At 39.6% G+C, this 13,472-nt stretch overlaps 1 protein-coding gene across 1 annotated transcript in view; it reads left to right on the top strand.

The window, feature by feature from the left end:
* LOC107692757 (ras-responsive element-binding protein 1-like) overlaps nucleotides 1-13,472 on the top strand; it is a 54,156-nt gene that overhangs the window by 1,155 nt on the left and 39,529 nt on the right. The gene's annotated exons all lie outside the window — the stretch shown is intronic.

Raw genomic sequence — 13,472 nt, 5'->3', positions numbered from 1 at the left:
CCCCCCCTCTCTCTCTCGGTGAGGCAGAAACTTCAAGAGAGACGGAGGTAAACGTGGCAAATTCACTCGCTACATTTTGTGCATCCTCCACGGTGTCCGTATGGTTTTAAGACGCTTTGTTGTGTAGTATTTAATCAAGGGTAGGCCTCTAGGAACCATAGATAAAATACTGCAACAGCATTATTTGTGAGTGATATTGCTCGATCAATATCAAGTAACTTACCCAGACAGCACTGGTACGTCTGCAAGATGTCTGGTAAAGATCGCTTCATCTGGAAAGCATCTGCTGTGTGCAAACATCTGATAGACGTCTTTAAGATGTCAGTTTTACATGCATTCTAAATCATAAACATCTTAAAGACATCTTCTAAACGTCTATTTGACACCTGATAGGAAACGTCCTATGCATTCGTCAAACTGACGTCTCCGTACGTGTGCTGTCAGAGTACGCTCTAGAAAGATTGGCTAGTTACTGCATATGTTTGTTGAATGGACAAATGTGTCCTTTATGTGTATTTGGAAATTATCGTACTAATGACTGCCCTGATAGCACTCGTGCATCACAGAGACGTCAGTTTGACATCTGCATTTACATCTGCAAGACGTATTTGTTAAAGTGTTTGCTCATCTGCAATACGTCTACAGGACGTTTCCCGTCAGATGTCAAATAGACGTTTAGAAGATGTCTTTAAGATGTTTATGATTTAGAATGAATGTAAAACTGACATCAGATGTTTGTGCACAGCAGATGCTTTCCAGATGAAGCAATCTTTACCAGACATCTTGCAGATGTATGTGTGCTATCTGGGTGAAGGGAAGTCATATTTACAAATGGGAAACTCAGAATTCTAGATGACACACGAGTTGCCAAGTTGTGATGTTGAAAGAGGTGTGTTGATTTGACATTGTGGAAACGTATAGATAATATCATATAATATATATATATATAAAGAGATCAGTGAGCGGAGAGCAAGTTTGAAGCGAATTGGCGTTTATCGCTGAACTTTTACAGTTTCTTCACATTTAGTTGTGGTACCATCCATGGATAAATAAGTTGGTATAAATGAATATTTGTCATCATTTTTGAATGTAGTTATTTAGGTTTATTTTTCACAATATAATTATTTTTTTTGTTTGTTTAGACTACTTCCAGGTTATGTTTCCATCTTGAATTTGTGACATGCCCTAGTAACAAGCACAATATTCAGAGGAACAAGTTTCCCAAGTGCACTTGAAGCCAGCAATAGTTCCAAAATATAAGCCAAAGCATCAAGTTTTGAGTGTCACCAAGTAACACGCAAACAAAAAGACTGTCTGGAACGGCAGCAGAGATTTCTGTAATCTCTTGTCTCCAGCTCCACTCCAGGTTTTCCATTCTGCACTCCTCCAGTGAAACACCTTTGACTTTCCAAAACCCCATTCCACGCTCCGCTTCCATACTCCGGTTTGGCGTGGACTGGTACAAATAATACACAGTCCCAGTACTGCTTGACCAATCGCATTCGATGATGGGGTCGTGGCAAATCAAGAAGTTTCCCCTTGCCTTTTTTTTTTTTAAAGGAAGGGAGGAGAGGACGGATCCGGATGAGCAGTTCACATTCCACTATGAAATTCAACACTGGAGACGAGCAGAGTCTCGAGCTGCAGCAATGCACTATCACTACTCGGACATCATGCCTCTCTCCATCTCTAAATATAAGATCTTATGTGATCCCTTAAAATAAAAGCCCAACCTGATGTATTTAGCTGGAACATAATGATGACAGTTAACACATTTTCTCTGCTTTTCCCTCAAATCAGTAATGGCAAAGTTTGGCAGCCAGTAGGACCATACAGAGGCCTTGCAGCCAGTCTTAAAGGATCAGCTTGACGATGTTGTGGTTAAAGAAGGAGGATGTTTCCATGTAGTTTTGTTTGTTTCCTCTTTGGCAAAGGCTAATAGGAAAGTATGCTTTATCTTTTTTATTTTTAAAGGCATGTTCTAGAGAGTCTAAAGTATGCACAAATGCACATAATTTGATCTTTGAGCTTCGCTAATGGAGTTTGTGAAGAGTCTAGTGTTGTAGACTCGTAGTGAATTAAATCCCAAAGGAAATGGAGATTGATGCTGAACTGTCAGGGAAGTTTTTCAGTGAATAGAAACCCATGCATACTGTCCCAATCTGGTGTCCAGTACCTCTTGGGATATTTTCCAGGGCTAATTAAAAGTATATCACCCTCCCTCGGGTCTCAGTGAGTGTCCGGGGTATTGACATTATCTAAATTCATTATAGTAATTCCCAAGATACCTACACAGCAGGCCTCGGTTGTGGCTGCCAAATGATAAACGCTTTACAGCTCTGCTTTGCATCAGTGACCTTCTCAGATTTACGTTTCATTTTATGCACAAATGCACATAATTTGATCTTTGAGCTTCGCTAATGGAGTTTGTGAAGAGTCTAGTGTTGTAGACTCGTAGTGAATTAAATCCCAAAGGAAATGGAGATTGATGCTGAACTGTCAGGGAAGTTTTTCAGTGAATAGAAACCCATGCATACTGTCCCAATCTGGTGTCCAGTACCTCTTGGGATATTTTCCAGGGCTAATTAAAAGTATATCACCCTCCCTCGGGTCTCAGTGAGTGTCCGGGGTATTGACATTATCTAAATTCATTATAGTAATTCCCAAGATACCTACACAGCACGCCTCGGTTGTGGCTGCCAAATGATAAACGCTTTACAGCTCTGCTTTGCATCAATGACCTTCTCAGATTTACGTTTCATTTTATTTGATGTTCTATCTTCGAATTACCATCTTACTTGAAATGCTTTGTAAATAACTGATCCCAGATTCAATTGCATGAGGTGCATTTGAAATATTGCATCTTGTTATACCATTTTTAGCCACTAATGTTAGGCAGCTGTACCTGGTTTATGCATTTTTCATCCGTTCATTCACGATGTTTTGCTTAGTGCTCTTATTGGTTACTAATGCTATTGAAGTCTAAATGAGACCTAGAAAATGTGCAACCTGTGTTATCCTGATGGCGAGGGATCTGCTTTTGGCCCTAGAGCATGCTGGGTTGGCCCATTGGCTCCCAGGCTATATTTATCCTGCCTTTTTTAGATAAGATTATATTCCATCTCTCCGTAAGGCGTATAGTGGAGACAGGAACACAGCGGGGGAACAGCTTTGAGTGAGAGATGGAGGAAAATGAGCCCTAAGGTGTATTTGTTGGTTCCCCAAATTAGACATTTATCCATAAATATTAGGATGATGTTGTACAAGTACACACAATTAACATCACACAAAAGAACTAGATATTCAAACTGACCAACTCATTCAAGAATGGCAGCAATTAGTTAGAGATGCAGAGTTGTGGGTTTAATTGTTGTAGGGGTTTGCAAAAAAAAATAGCACACAGATTTACTGGTGTTTTATTAAAACCAGTGGTTTATTTCAGAGTGACACAGGCATGCTTCTGTCTGGATGTCCATACTAGAATAGTGTTGGGTGCTGACACTTTAGCCTCAGCTATATTTGTGGTTGTCCTGGTTGAAGTCCCTCACTGCCTACTGTTTGTTAATGCAGTAAGAATAATGTAGACATTTCATGAATGCTGCTTTACCTGCTTCTCACCGTGGCTCATTATTGTTAACAGACTGGATGTGTCATATATGGGATTGGAGGCTTAACCTCAAAAATTCAACCAATCCTCTCTGTGATTGCAGGAGATTGTTGTCATGGCCCACACAGGCAGCACTTATCTTTGGCTGTGAAAATATGAAAAACATGTTTGGTTCAGAAACGTGTAGCTGCTGAAGAACTAGCAGTTGCAAAAGATGTAGTTCAAAGCAATTCTGATCTATTCGCTAAGGCAAGCATATGAATCATTTGCAGGTTGCTTTGGATAAAAGTGTCTGATAAATTCATAAATGTAAATATAAGCATCACTATTTTGGATTTTCAAAACCTTAATTATTTAACTTGTGTACTTTGTATGATGCATTAAATCATGGCCTGTTGAGGTGAGATGTTACCTTTTCAAATGGTTTATCTAACTCACAATAAAAAAATAAAAATCCCATAGACTTTAATTAAGAATAATGTAGACATTTCATGAATGCTGCTTTACCTCCTTCTCACCGTGGCTCATTATTGTTAACAGACTGGATGTGTCATATATGGGATTGGAGGCTTAACCTCAAAAATTCAACCAATCCTCTCTGTGATTGCAGGAGATTGTTGTCATGGCCCACACAGGCAGCACTTATCTTTGGCTGTGAAAATATGAAAAACATGTTTGGTTCAGAAACGTGTAGCTGCTGAAGAACTAGCAGTTGCAAAAGATGTAGTTCAAAGCAATTCTGATCTATTCGCTAAGGCAAGCATATGAATCATTTGCAGGTTGCTTTGGATAAAAGTGTCTGATAAATTCATAAATGTAAATATAAGCATCACTATTTTGGATTTTCAAAACCTTAATTATTTAACTTGTGTACTTTGTATGATGCATTAAATCATGGCTTGTTGAGGTGAGATGTTACCTTTTCAAATGGTTTATCTAACTCACAATAAAAAAATAAAAATCCCATAGACTTGAATTAAAGAATGGACCCAAGTCATATCTAGGGACCAGTAGGGAAATTGGTGGGGGGTATGAAAGTAGCCCAATTCTGTGTGAAAATCCTGGATCTGGCAACACTGACTCTGGCAACCACATAATAATGTGTTCTTTAAGTGTAATTTTAATCTGGTTTTATTGTTCAACAGCTTTTGTTTAAACGTTTCATTACAATGATTGTCATGCTTTTAAAGTCTGTAGCTGTAGGATTGTTGAGGACCTTTCATCAGAGTACTGACCCAATCATCTGCCCTGTTGACCAGTCTGATGATCAGGCTAATGGGCCATTAGGCCACTGAATGCATATTTTCGACTTTTGACGATGCCTCACAAACACCTCTGAAGCCCTGTTACTGCGGCCCGTCTTATCACCTTTCCCCGCTTCTCCCCCGAGCCGCTCCAACCAGCAAATAATGTTGGTATTTGCTAAGAGTTCAAAGTCTAACCCTACGGTTATCACCGATGTGAAAGAATGCCACAATGGAGGAGAGGACAGGAGGGAGGCAGGGCAGGGAAGGAAAAAATGGAGCTCTAGCAAGCTGAGAAGAGGAGATGAGAGGAAAGACAGGACGTGAAACTTGCCTCTTCTCTGAGGTGGAGGGGAAAGAGATGAAGGAAGTGTTCGAACAATAGCGAGTTAGTCGCACGGCTGTTTTCCCTCTCTGAGATTCAGACTGGCCTCATTTTTATTACTTTTTTTTAGAGCTCTCACTGCTTGTTTCCTCAAGATAAGTGTTTAGGCTAAATCTAAAGCGTTATTTTTTAGTGTGGGCCAACTGATGCACGGCTCGTTTTCTGTCTCCGCTCTCGTTTGCTCTCTCAAGCCTGAAGCTCGCTCTCCCTCCCTGCTTGCCCTGCCTCTCTCTTGCTGACTAAACAGTTTTGTCAGCTGGCAGTTGCTCGCAGGATTTGCGATAGCTTCTGGAGGCTGGGACGAGGGGGGAGGGTGGTACTCACAGGCAGCACTTGTTGCTTAGTGGAGCTGGCCGAGAGCGAAAAGAGGGAGGGAGGGAGGGAAGAAAGGGTGGAACAGACAAGACGCGAGTGGTTGCAGAAAGAAAAAAAGAGGCCAGCAGCATCGCACAACTAGTTTCTGTCTGATTACGTGTGAGGGAGAGAGGAAGCAAATGATACAGTTGCACTAATCGTCGTCTTGAGCTGGAGTTGGGACACCAAAAATGGTATTTTGTCGTAGCTTCGTTGCAGGTTCTGTATCTGACACGTTTGAGGACATGCAGACAGGCCTTTGTGTAAACGGCACAAATCTGGTCGTCTTATGTCAGGCGCTAATCGAAACCCGAGAGGTGGCCGGCTGCTCCGCTGGTCTGCCACCCTGCCACTCGACGGATAACAAATATAGCGCGCGAGGATGAGCTGCCTTAATGACATGTTACCTGGCGGCCGCAGTGCATGCTGGGAAAAGATGTAATCCTGAGATGCAGCTCAGCAAATATGACGTGTTGACCGCAGCAGATCTGTTTATGGTCTTTATTGTGTCATTTTTGGGTTGCTCCTTTATACTGTGGAAGATAAATATTGAGTGTGATTATCATCAAGTCAATATGTTGTTTACCAGATTAAATGTTAATTTATATTGTCACTGTACTAAAGTAAATTATGAAAATATTATCTTGAAAATATTAAATATTTTGCAAAATATGAGCAGTTTAAACAAAAACAAAAAAACACAGGATTACAGAAATTATAGCAACACAGAAACTGTGACATGGGATGTCAGACTTGACAAGAATATTTATTCTTAGTGTTTGCATTAAACATTATATCAATATCTTAAGTTAACATGAACTTCAAAATCCTTAAAAAAATGTTTAGCTCTCATTGATTCCCCCTTTTTTGCCCTCATTTAGCCCTGGTTTAAAAACCCCTGCTTTAAATCATGTGGCTTGAGATGTGGAATTACTGGCAGACAGTAACATGTGCAGAAACCCAAAACACCTAGTGATGCATCTAAATTTTGTGCAAAAAAAAAAAAAGAGAGGAATTTTTGGTTTAATTCTAAATAGTTTTAGACCGCTAAACTCAGTGATGTTTAATTATCGCTTCTCTGAAGATGCATTTTGACCATGTCATTGCCTATTTTGTGCATGCTACAATTATCCAAATTACCCTATTACTCAATTACCCAAACTTTATTTTCTTTTTTGGCTAAATGAAAACTTCAATTTTGGTTTCAGTACAAAATGTATTTTGGTGTATCGCGACTAGCAATCTCATAGCAACACCCTGGCATCGTAGCAGTGAGTTTTGCACTTTCTTTCACTAAAGTGCAGTGCCATAGAAGTGTGTTGTGTTGCAAGTTGTGCTTTTTCAGTCCATCCCTGATTCTTATTTGAAGTCCCTCCATGTTGAACTTGAAGGGTTAGTTCACCCAAAAATGAAAATTAGTCCATAAATGACTCACCCTCAAGTCATCCTAGGTGTATATGACTTTCTTCTTTCAGACGAATCCAGTCGGAGTTCTATAAAAAATTGTTTTGAATTTGAATATTTTTCTTACAAAAACGCATCGATTCGCTACAGGAGGACTTTGTTCACCCCCCCGCAGCTGTGTGAGAGACTTTTTTATGGATGGGCGCTTTTTATTTAACATATTCTTCTTTACAAATCCTCGTTTTGTACTTCTAATAAGTGACCGTTGTTTTGTTTTGATCTCTCCCCTTCGCTTCTGCGTGCGTCACTTTTGAGCGGCGCATGCGCAGCGCTGAACTCTTACATCATCTTTTTTGGGTGAACTAACCCTTTAAGTTATCAAGCTTCCCTGTAGCTGTTTATGCAGTGATGGATAAGAAGCAGATAATTCACAGTCAGTCGTCTTCTTCTTCAAAACCGAACCATACACATACCCATACCCATCCGCATCCGCATCCACACCCATACACACACACACACACACACACACACAATGTCCAGCCATCTCATGAGCTGCAAAGGTACTGTTGTTTGTTCTGCAAACACAGGACACACCTCGTATCCACAGAGACTGGAGTGCATGCCCCTAGTCCTGCTGAACCTCAGGCTTGTAAATAAGTCAGACACACACCTTCTTGCAACCTCCTGTGCAAACATACGGGCCTCCACCTGAGAGCATCCCTTTGCACAGCTGCTAGGAGTGTAGGGGGAAGGGAGGATGAGATTACTGGACTGGCCTTGGGATGAAGGCGGGGACACGGGGAGTGAATGAAGTCAAGGAAGGGAAATAAAACTGGTATTGCACCTGCAAGTTTAGACAAAACGATTGGTCACATTTGACTTTGAAACTGACATTTCCATCAGACGCTTTCCAGTCAGGACGGTCTGACTAAGATGCGTGTCAGTGTTACTAAGCTGAAGAACTCTTCCTGAAAGGCACACCCGGTCCACTCTCCCAGAGTCGTCACACCAGGAGAAGAATCACACTCCTCAACGACAGCTCAGCCATTCTGAAATAGCACCAGGCCACACTCCTTCTGTTTAGGGACATCAGCATTAGTAAAGATAGGAGATGCTGATATGCTGGCTACTGTTTCCAAAATAAATGCATCTTTGTGATGGAGCCGGCTGAAATGATGTGGGAGGGGGTTGGGTTAGAGAGGACTAGGGCTCCAAAGTGGGCGCTCAAGCCCAATTTTGGGCTGTGAATTCGAATGGTCAGGTGAAAAGGTAAAGGTGTGTCTGCCTCACTGGTCTGGGGTTAATGGTATACCATCTAGCTCCCTTGGGAAACAAGGAGTCAATGGGGAAGACTCTGCTGACGCACCCCTGAGGAGACGCCACAAAAGACAGCGAGCAGGGTTCTTTCTTCCCCTGAAACCTGGCCTTTCCCATCGGGCTGTGTACACAATGAGCAGACAGAAACGCTGCCCTCATTCAACACCTACTTCACAGCAAGCCTACACGCTTGGATATTTCTGAGTGACCCACCCAGAACATATGTGGAAAACCATGAAGTTCAATCAATAATGTAAAAGGTACAGTCTACTTGGATGAATTTCACCCCAAAATCAGATTAAAAAATTAAAATAAAGACAACATATTTTGAAAAAAAAGTCTTAGGACTAGGCAATATGTCCAAAAAATCATACCCTATTTTTTGGCTGAAATGCTTTAATGAAATTACATTTTCTATTTAGATTAAATATATATATAATCTGCTTTTGCCAAAAAACGACTGTTGGAGTTACCTGCTTTTGCTATAAAACAAACTTTTAATATGTAAAAAAAAAAAACACTTTCAATAAACAAATACAGGTAATTAACAAAATTAAAGTTCAAGTTCTTATTACTTAATCAAAACAACCCAACTGCAGTTTGATTGATATTACTTGGAATGCGCAATAAAAAAAAAACGTGATTTCCGAGTTATCAGTTTTTGCAAATGAACTCTTCATATTTATATATATATATATAATTTAATTATTTATTTATTTAACATCCTGCCCAATCTTGTCCAATGAAACAGTGTTTAGCTATATTAAAGGCAATGAAAACAAATATAGTGAATGTTCATGTTCGTTTGACTCGTAAGTGTGATCTTTCCAACATGATTTGAACACACCATTAAATCAACGCGATTCGTTCTCACAGTTGGATTAAAACCAAATAATGTTGCATTTGAAGAGTTCATTTGCAAAAACCAATAAACACCACTTTTATGATTTATGATTAACACTTTTGAACAGAAGCCGATAAGTCCATTTTAGCGAATCAGCGCACTGTATTTAGGTCAGGTGACAAGGCTACTTTCACTTTGAAAAGACATGCTAGCTGAGAGGAGTTTCGTCAAAGCTGACTAAAAGTGATCGAGGATGGATAATTTCGACGAACTTGATGAACCTGTGATATCTTCTTCAGGGCGAAAAAGGAAAATAAAAGCTGAAACGTTTTCACGGAAGCTTGCAAAAGCAGCGCGTTACAATGATGAGGGAAAAGCTCCGTGTGTTGCGTGTAATCACATCCATACAGTTTATGATCACAACAACAACAACGTTTGTCAGGCATCTACATTTTCATCTGAGGAGATTACAAAGATTAAACGAGTGTTTTTTTAAACTCTAAAACATGAAATGTGGAGTTATCTGCTTTTGCCAAAACACGACTGTTGGAGTTATCTACTTTTGCTATAAAACAAACTTTTAATATGTTAAAAAACATACTTTCAATTCACTTTAATTTTGTAAATTACCTGTATTTGTTTGTTATTATTACTTAATCAAAACAACCCAACTGCAGTTTGATTGATATTACTTGGAATGCGCAATAAAAAAAAAACGTGATTTCCGAGTTATCAGTTTTTGCAAATGAACTCTTCATATTTATATATATATATATAATTTAATTATTTATTTATTTAACATCCTGCCCAATCTTGTCCAATGAAACAGTGTTTAGCTATATTAAAGGCAATGAAAACAAATATAGTGAAAGTAGGCTATGCTATCCATTATGTGCAAAAAAGGGGCTAAAATCATGTAACATTGTAACATTACAATCAAAAAACAAAAATGATGCTTTTTAGAGCAGAAGTTCAGTTCACTAAACTAAAAATGAATGTAAATAAACACAAGAGCACATATTAGTTGCATTATATTTTGATTACCCCATTACTGCTATCATAAAATACACTTACTTGTATGTTTAAAATTCTACATATGACACAATTATTGCGCTCCTATTCTATTGTGCTCCGTCTGTTTGGTGCGGTGCGGCACTCATTCACTGAAGTCTGTGAAGTTTAGTGGAGAATCGCATGCATGAAGGCTCCTGACAGCAAAATGGAAATATTTCCATGACTTTCTAACGTTTACAGATGGAGAATATATTTGTGAAATGTAAGTTATGCACTGATGAAAACGGCACATCTCAAACAGCGCAGGAAACATCTCTCTGCGAGCCGCTTTAAACTATACGTGTTAACTATATCAGTTAAATACCAGTTATTTTAAAGCCCTTAATTTAAAGCATGTCTCATGTTTAGGACAAACTGGATTATGCACTTGCCCCGCAGCATCTCGGGTTGCGCTTGTATCAAGCTACTGTATTTCGATATAAACGGTATTGCCTCATACCGAATCGCTTATTAAAAATATATCGATAAATCGTACAAACTCGATATACCACCCAGCCCTATTTAGGACCATCAAGTTTTCAGCATCTTCTGCAAAAGAGGCTTAATTTTCAATTCGCTGTCAATTAATGTTCTTTTGCTTTGGAGTTGAAATTTGAGACAGTTTCTTGTGAGATTCACTCACCAAGTGAACAAACCTGAAACCATATCTCACAATTTGTGCACCCGACCTATTGGCATTTATCTTTTCTCCTGGGCAATAGCTGGTAGGATCTCGCTGTGTGGCTCAAAACAACTGTTTGTTTGAATGCACTGTAATCCAACCTGTCTGTGCCTGTCAATGAGATTATAAGCGGGGATGAGCGGTAACTGCCACATTGCAAAACATCTTCATCAGTGTTAGTCATCAGAAAACCATTCGGATTCATCTACTTCCTTCATCTAGTTTCCGTCCAGCCAGAGCATCCCACAAAACATGTCTGTCCAAGGAGTGTTATCATTAACCAGGGAGTTAGGACTCCACTTGTGAACTTTGTTACCAAGTGCTTGAGGAAAGTAGAGCAGAGGCAATAATAAACTTAATCAGAGACAGAGAGCAGAGAAGATAACCAGGCTGTTGATTGGCACATCTGGAGAAGACCAGATCAAGGGTCTGTCTGAAAGTACAGACTTCACAAAATGCACGTCAGGGTTCTGACAAAATGACTGCTTCGCTCATCCTTGTTGGGTTATGGTTACTACTAGCCTGTATTTTGTGGTTGTGCAAGTTGAAATTGATCAGTTTAGAAATGTCATAAATCTTGAAACTCGTGCAGATATTTACAGACACATGAAGGGTCATAATCTTAAGCACGTCAAGCTCAAAAACTTGCAACATTCTCATTTGAATGAAGAGTCCATCTTGTGCCCTTGGTGTTTGATGTGCAAAACGTCTGTTTTGTCTCAATCAGTGTTGCGTAACTGGTCATAAAGTGGGTAGTGTCCCTGTAATGTCTTCTCCTAGATTGCGCTCATTTCATTCTGCCATAATCTTTGAACAAGGTCAGTGGGCTGCTGATAAGTTATAAAGAAAGTTACAAAGAAATTGACAATCCTGCAGTGCATTTAGAAAACTAATGTCACAAGATTTGTTGCACTTTTACATTGTTCTTCAGGCTTTTAGACCACCATAGATTTGTTCCCAGATTTCAGGTGTGAATTCGTTTAAATCCTCGACTGATGATGATTGGTCGCTTTTCGAGCCGCACGTCTGTGTTTGTGATTCAACCGCGTGTTTCATGGCTTGCTAAGGAAATGGCCTATCCCACAAGGCTGTGTGTGAGTCTGTTAAACCTCTGCAGAACAGGAAACGGTGGATACTGGATGTTTTTTATTCAGGTTCTCATAGCTATGATAACTATTGTGCTACATTTAGGGAATTGTTCATCAGAGCTAGTGAAGTAAATGGTTTCAGGGGAAAGCAGGCAGGAAAAGTACTCCTCAGTTCTGCTAATCTGGCTCTTTTGTTAGTGGTAAACATTAAATACTTAATCAGGTCATGCTCTAAGAACCTCTCGCCAAGAAAAAAAGTATTTAGAGCTCAAAATCAGTGGAGGAAACCAGAACTTTTTCCTTTTGAGTCATGTGACCGTTTCGGCTAAGCCTGCTAGCCTTTGTTTGAAGGTTGTAATTGTCCCTTCCTGCGTGTTTTAACCCCTTTTATCCTTTCAGGACCTCACAATGTTGAGGGCTGTCACCCACCCACCAATCTGTACCCACTCTGGTGCCGCCTTACATCAGATGGGACCCTCTTTATCAGTGTGTGGGCAAACATTAAGGGGGCCTGTAGAGATGGAAATCAGGCCTTTGCGGCCCTGCAGCCGAAATGCTGGTGCCCTAACGCCTCTACAGACTGTCATGAAATTACAAAAGAGATTGGTCTGTAATGACCACCTGTCCTTTGACTGCTGCTGGGCTTGTGTACTTACTTTAATTTCTGTACCAGCTGATGTCATTGAGATTCATCATCTAAAGGAGGTTTCAAGCTAATTGACGCTTAAAGGACAATGCAAGCATGAATAACGGCATGTTGTGATGTCTAGTGGATAACATTGTACATTTGTGTACTTTACTCCCAAATTGAGTCTTTTGAGTTTTACATAATAGTATAAATACGTATTGGGATAGTAGGTGACACTTTTTTTTTTTTTTTGAAGCTGACACACTTTGTTGTAATTAAAGTATTTAAATACACAATTAAAATTGCTACATAACATAGAAGGGTTGGAGCTCCAAATAACATGATATTTAATTGTTGTTTTCACCAGCTTTACAGTAAAACTCTAATTAAGTCAGATTTGATGTCTTTTCATGATGACTAAACCACAAAAGGCTGCGTAAAATGGACTATATAAGTACTATAAAATATAATCTGCTGACTGTTTGTTTTAAAGTATTGCATGTGAGGCGTCCGCAATACGAGATAAATGTTTTTCATACCGCAGATCCATTTGCAGTGTTATGCTAAATGATCACATTGTATGATGGCTAGCTAATAGGTGTAATAATAAAGCTTTTATTTCAATCATGTCACATATACAGTCTACTCTGGAAATCCAAAAATGTTGGTGTTTTTGATAAAAGCTTAATTGACCCTTTTTCTTGTGTGGAATGGCATTTGGTGATTACAGCAAAATGCATTGAATAAATCAAATTCTCTCCCATCAAGTTCTCGCTTTTGGCTTGTTCTTTCTTTGTAGACCGCCTCTTCAGCCTTTTGTAGGATGGTCAGCCTGCTGCTAAACACTAAGCTGCCACATTTAGGGA

Source organism: Sinocyclocheilus anshuiensis, unplaced genomic scaffold (genome assembly GCF_001515605.1).
Source record: "Sinocyclocheilus anshuiensis isolate Anshui unplaced genomic scaffold, SAMN03320099.WGS_v1.1 scaffold762, whole genome shotgun sequence".
In the NCBI taxonomy this organism is placed as follows: Eukaryota; Metazoa; Chordata; class Actinopteri; order Cypriniformes; family Cyprinidae; genus Sinocyclocheilus; species Sinocyclocheilus anshuiensis.
Note: the sequence above shows the minus strand (reverse complement) of the source record. Positions and strands in the feature narration are given on the sequence as shown.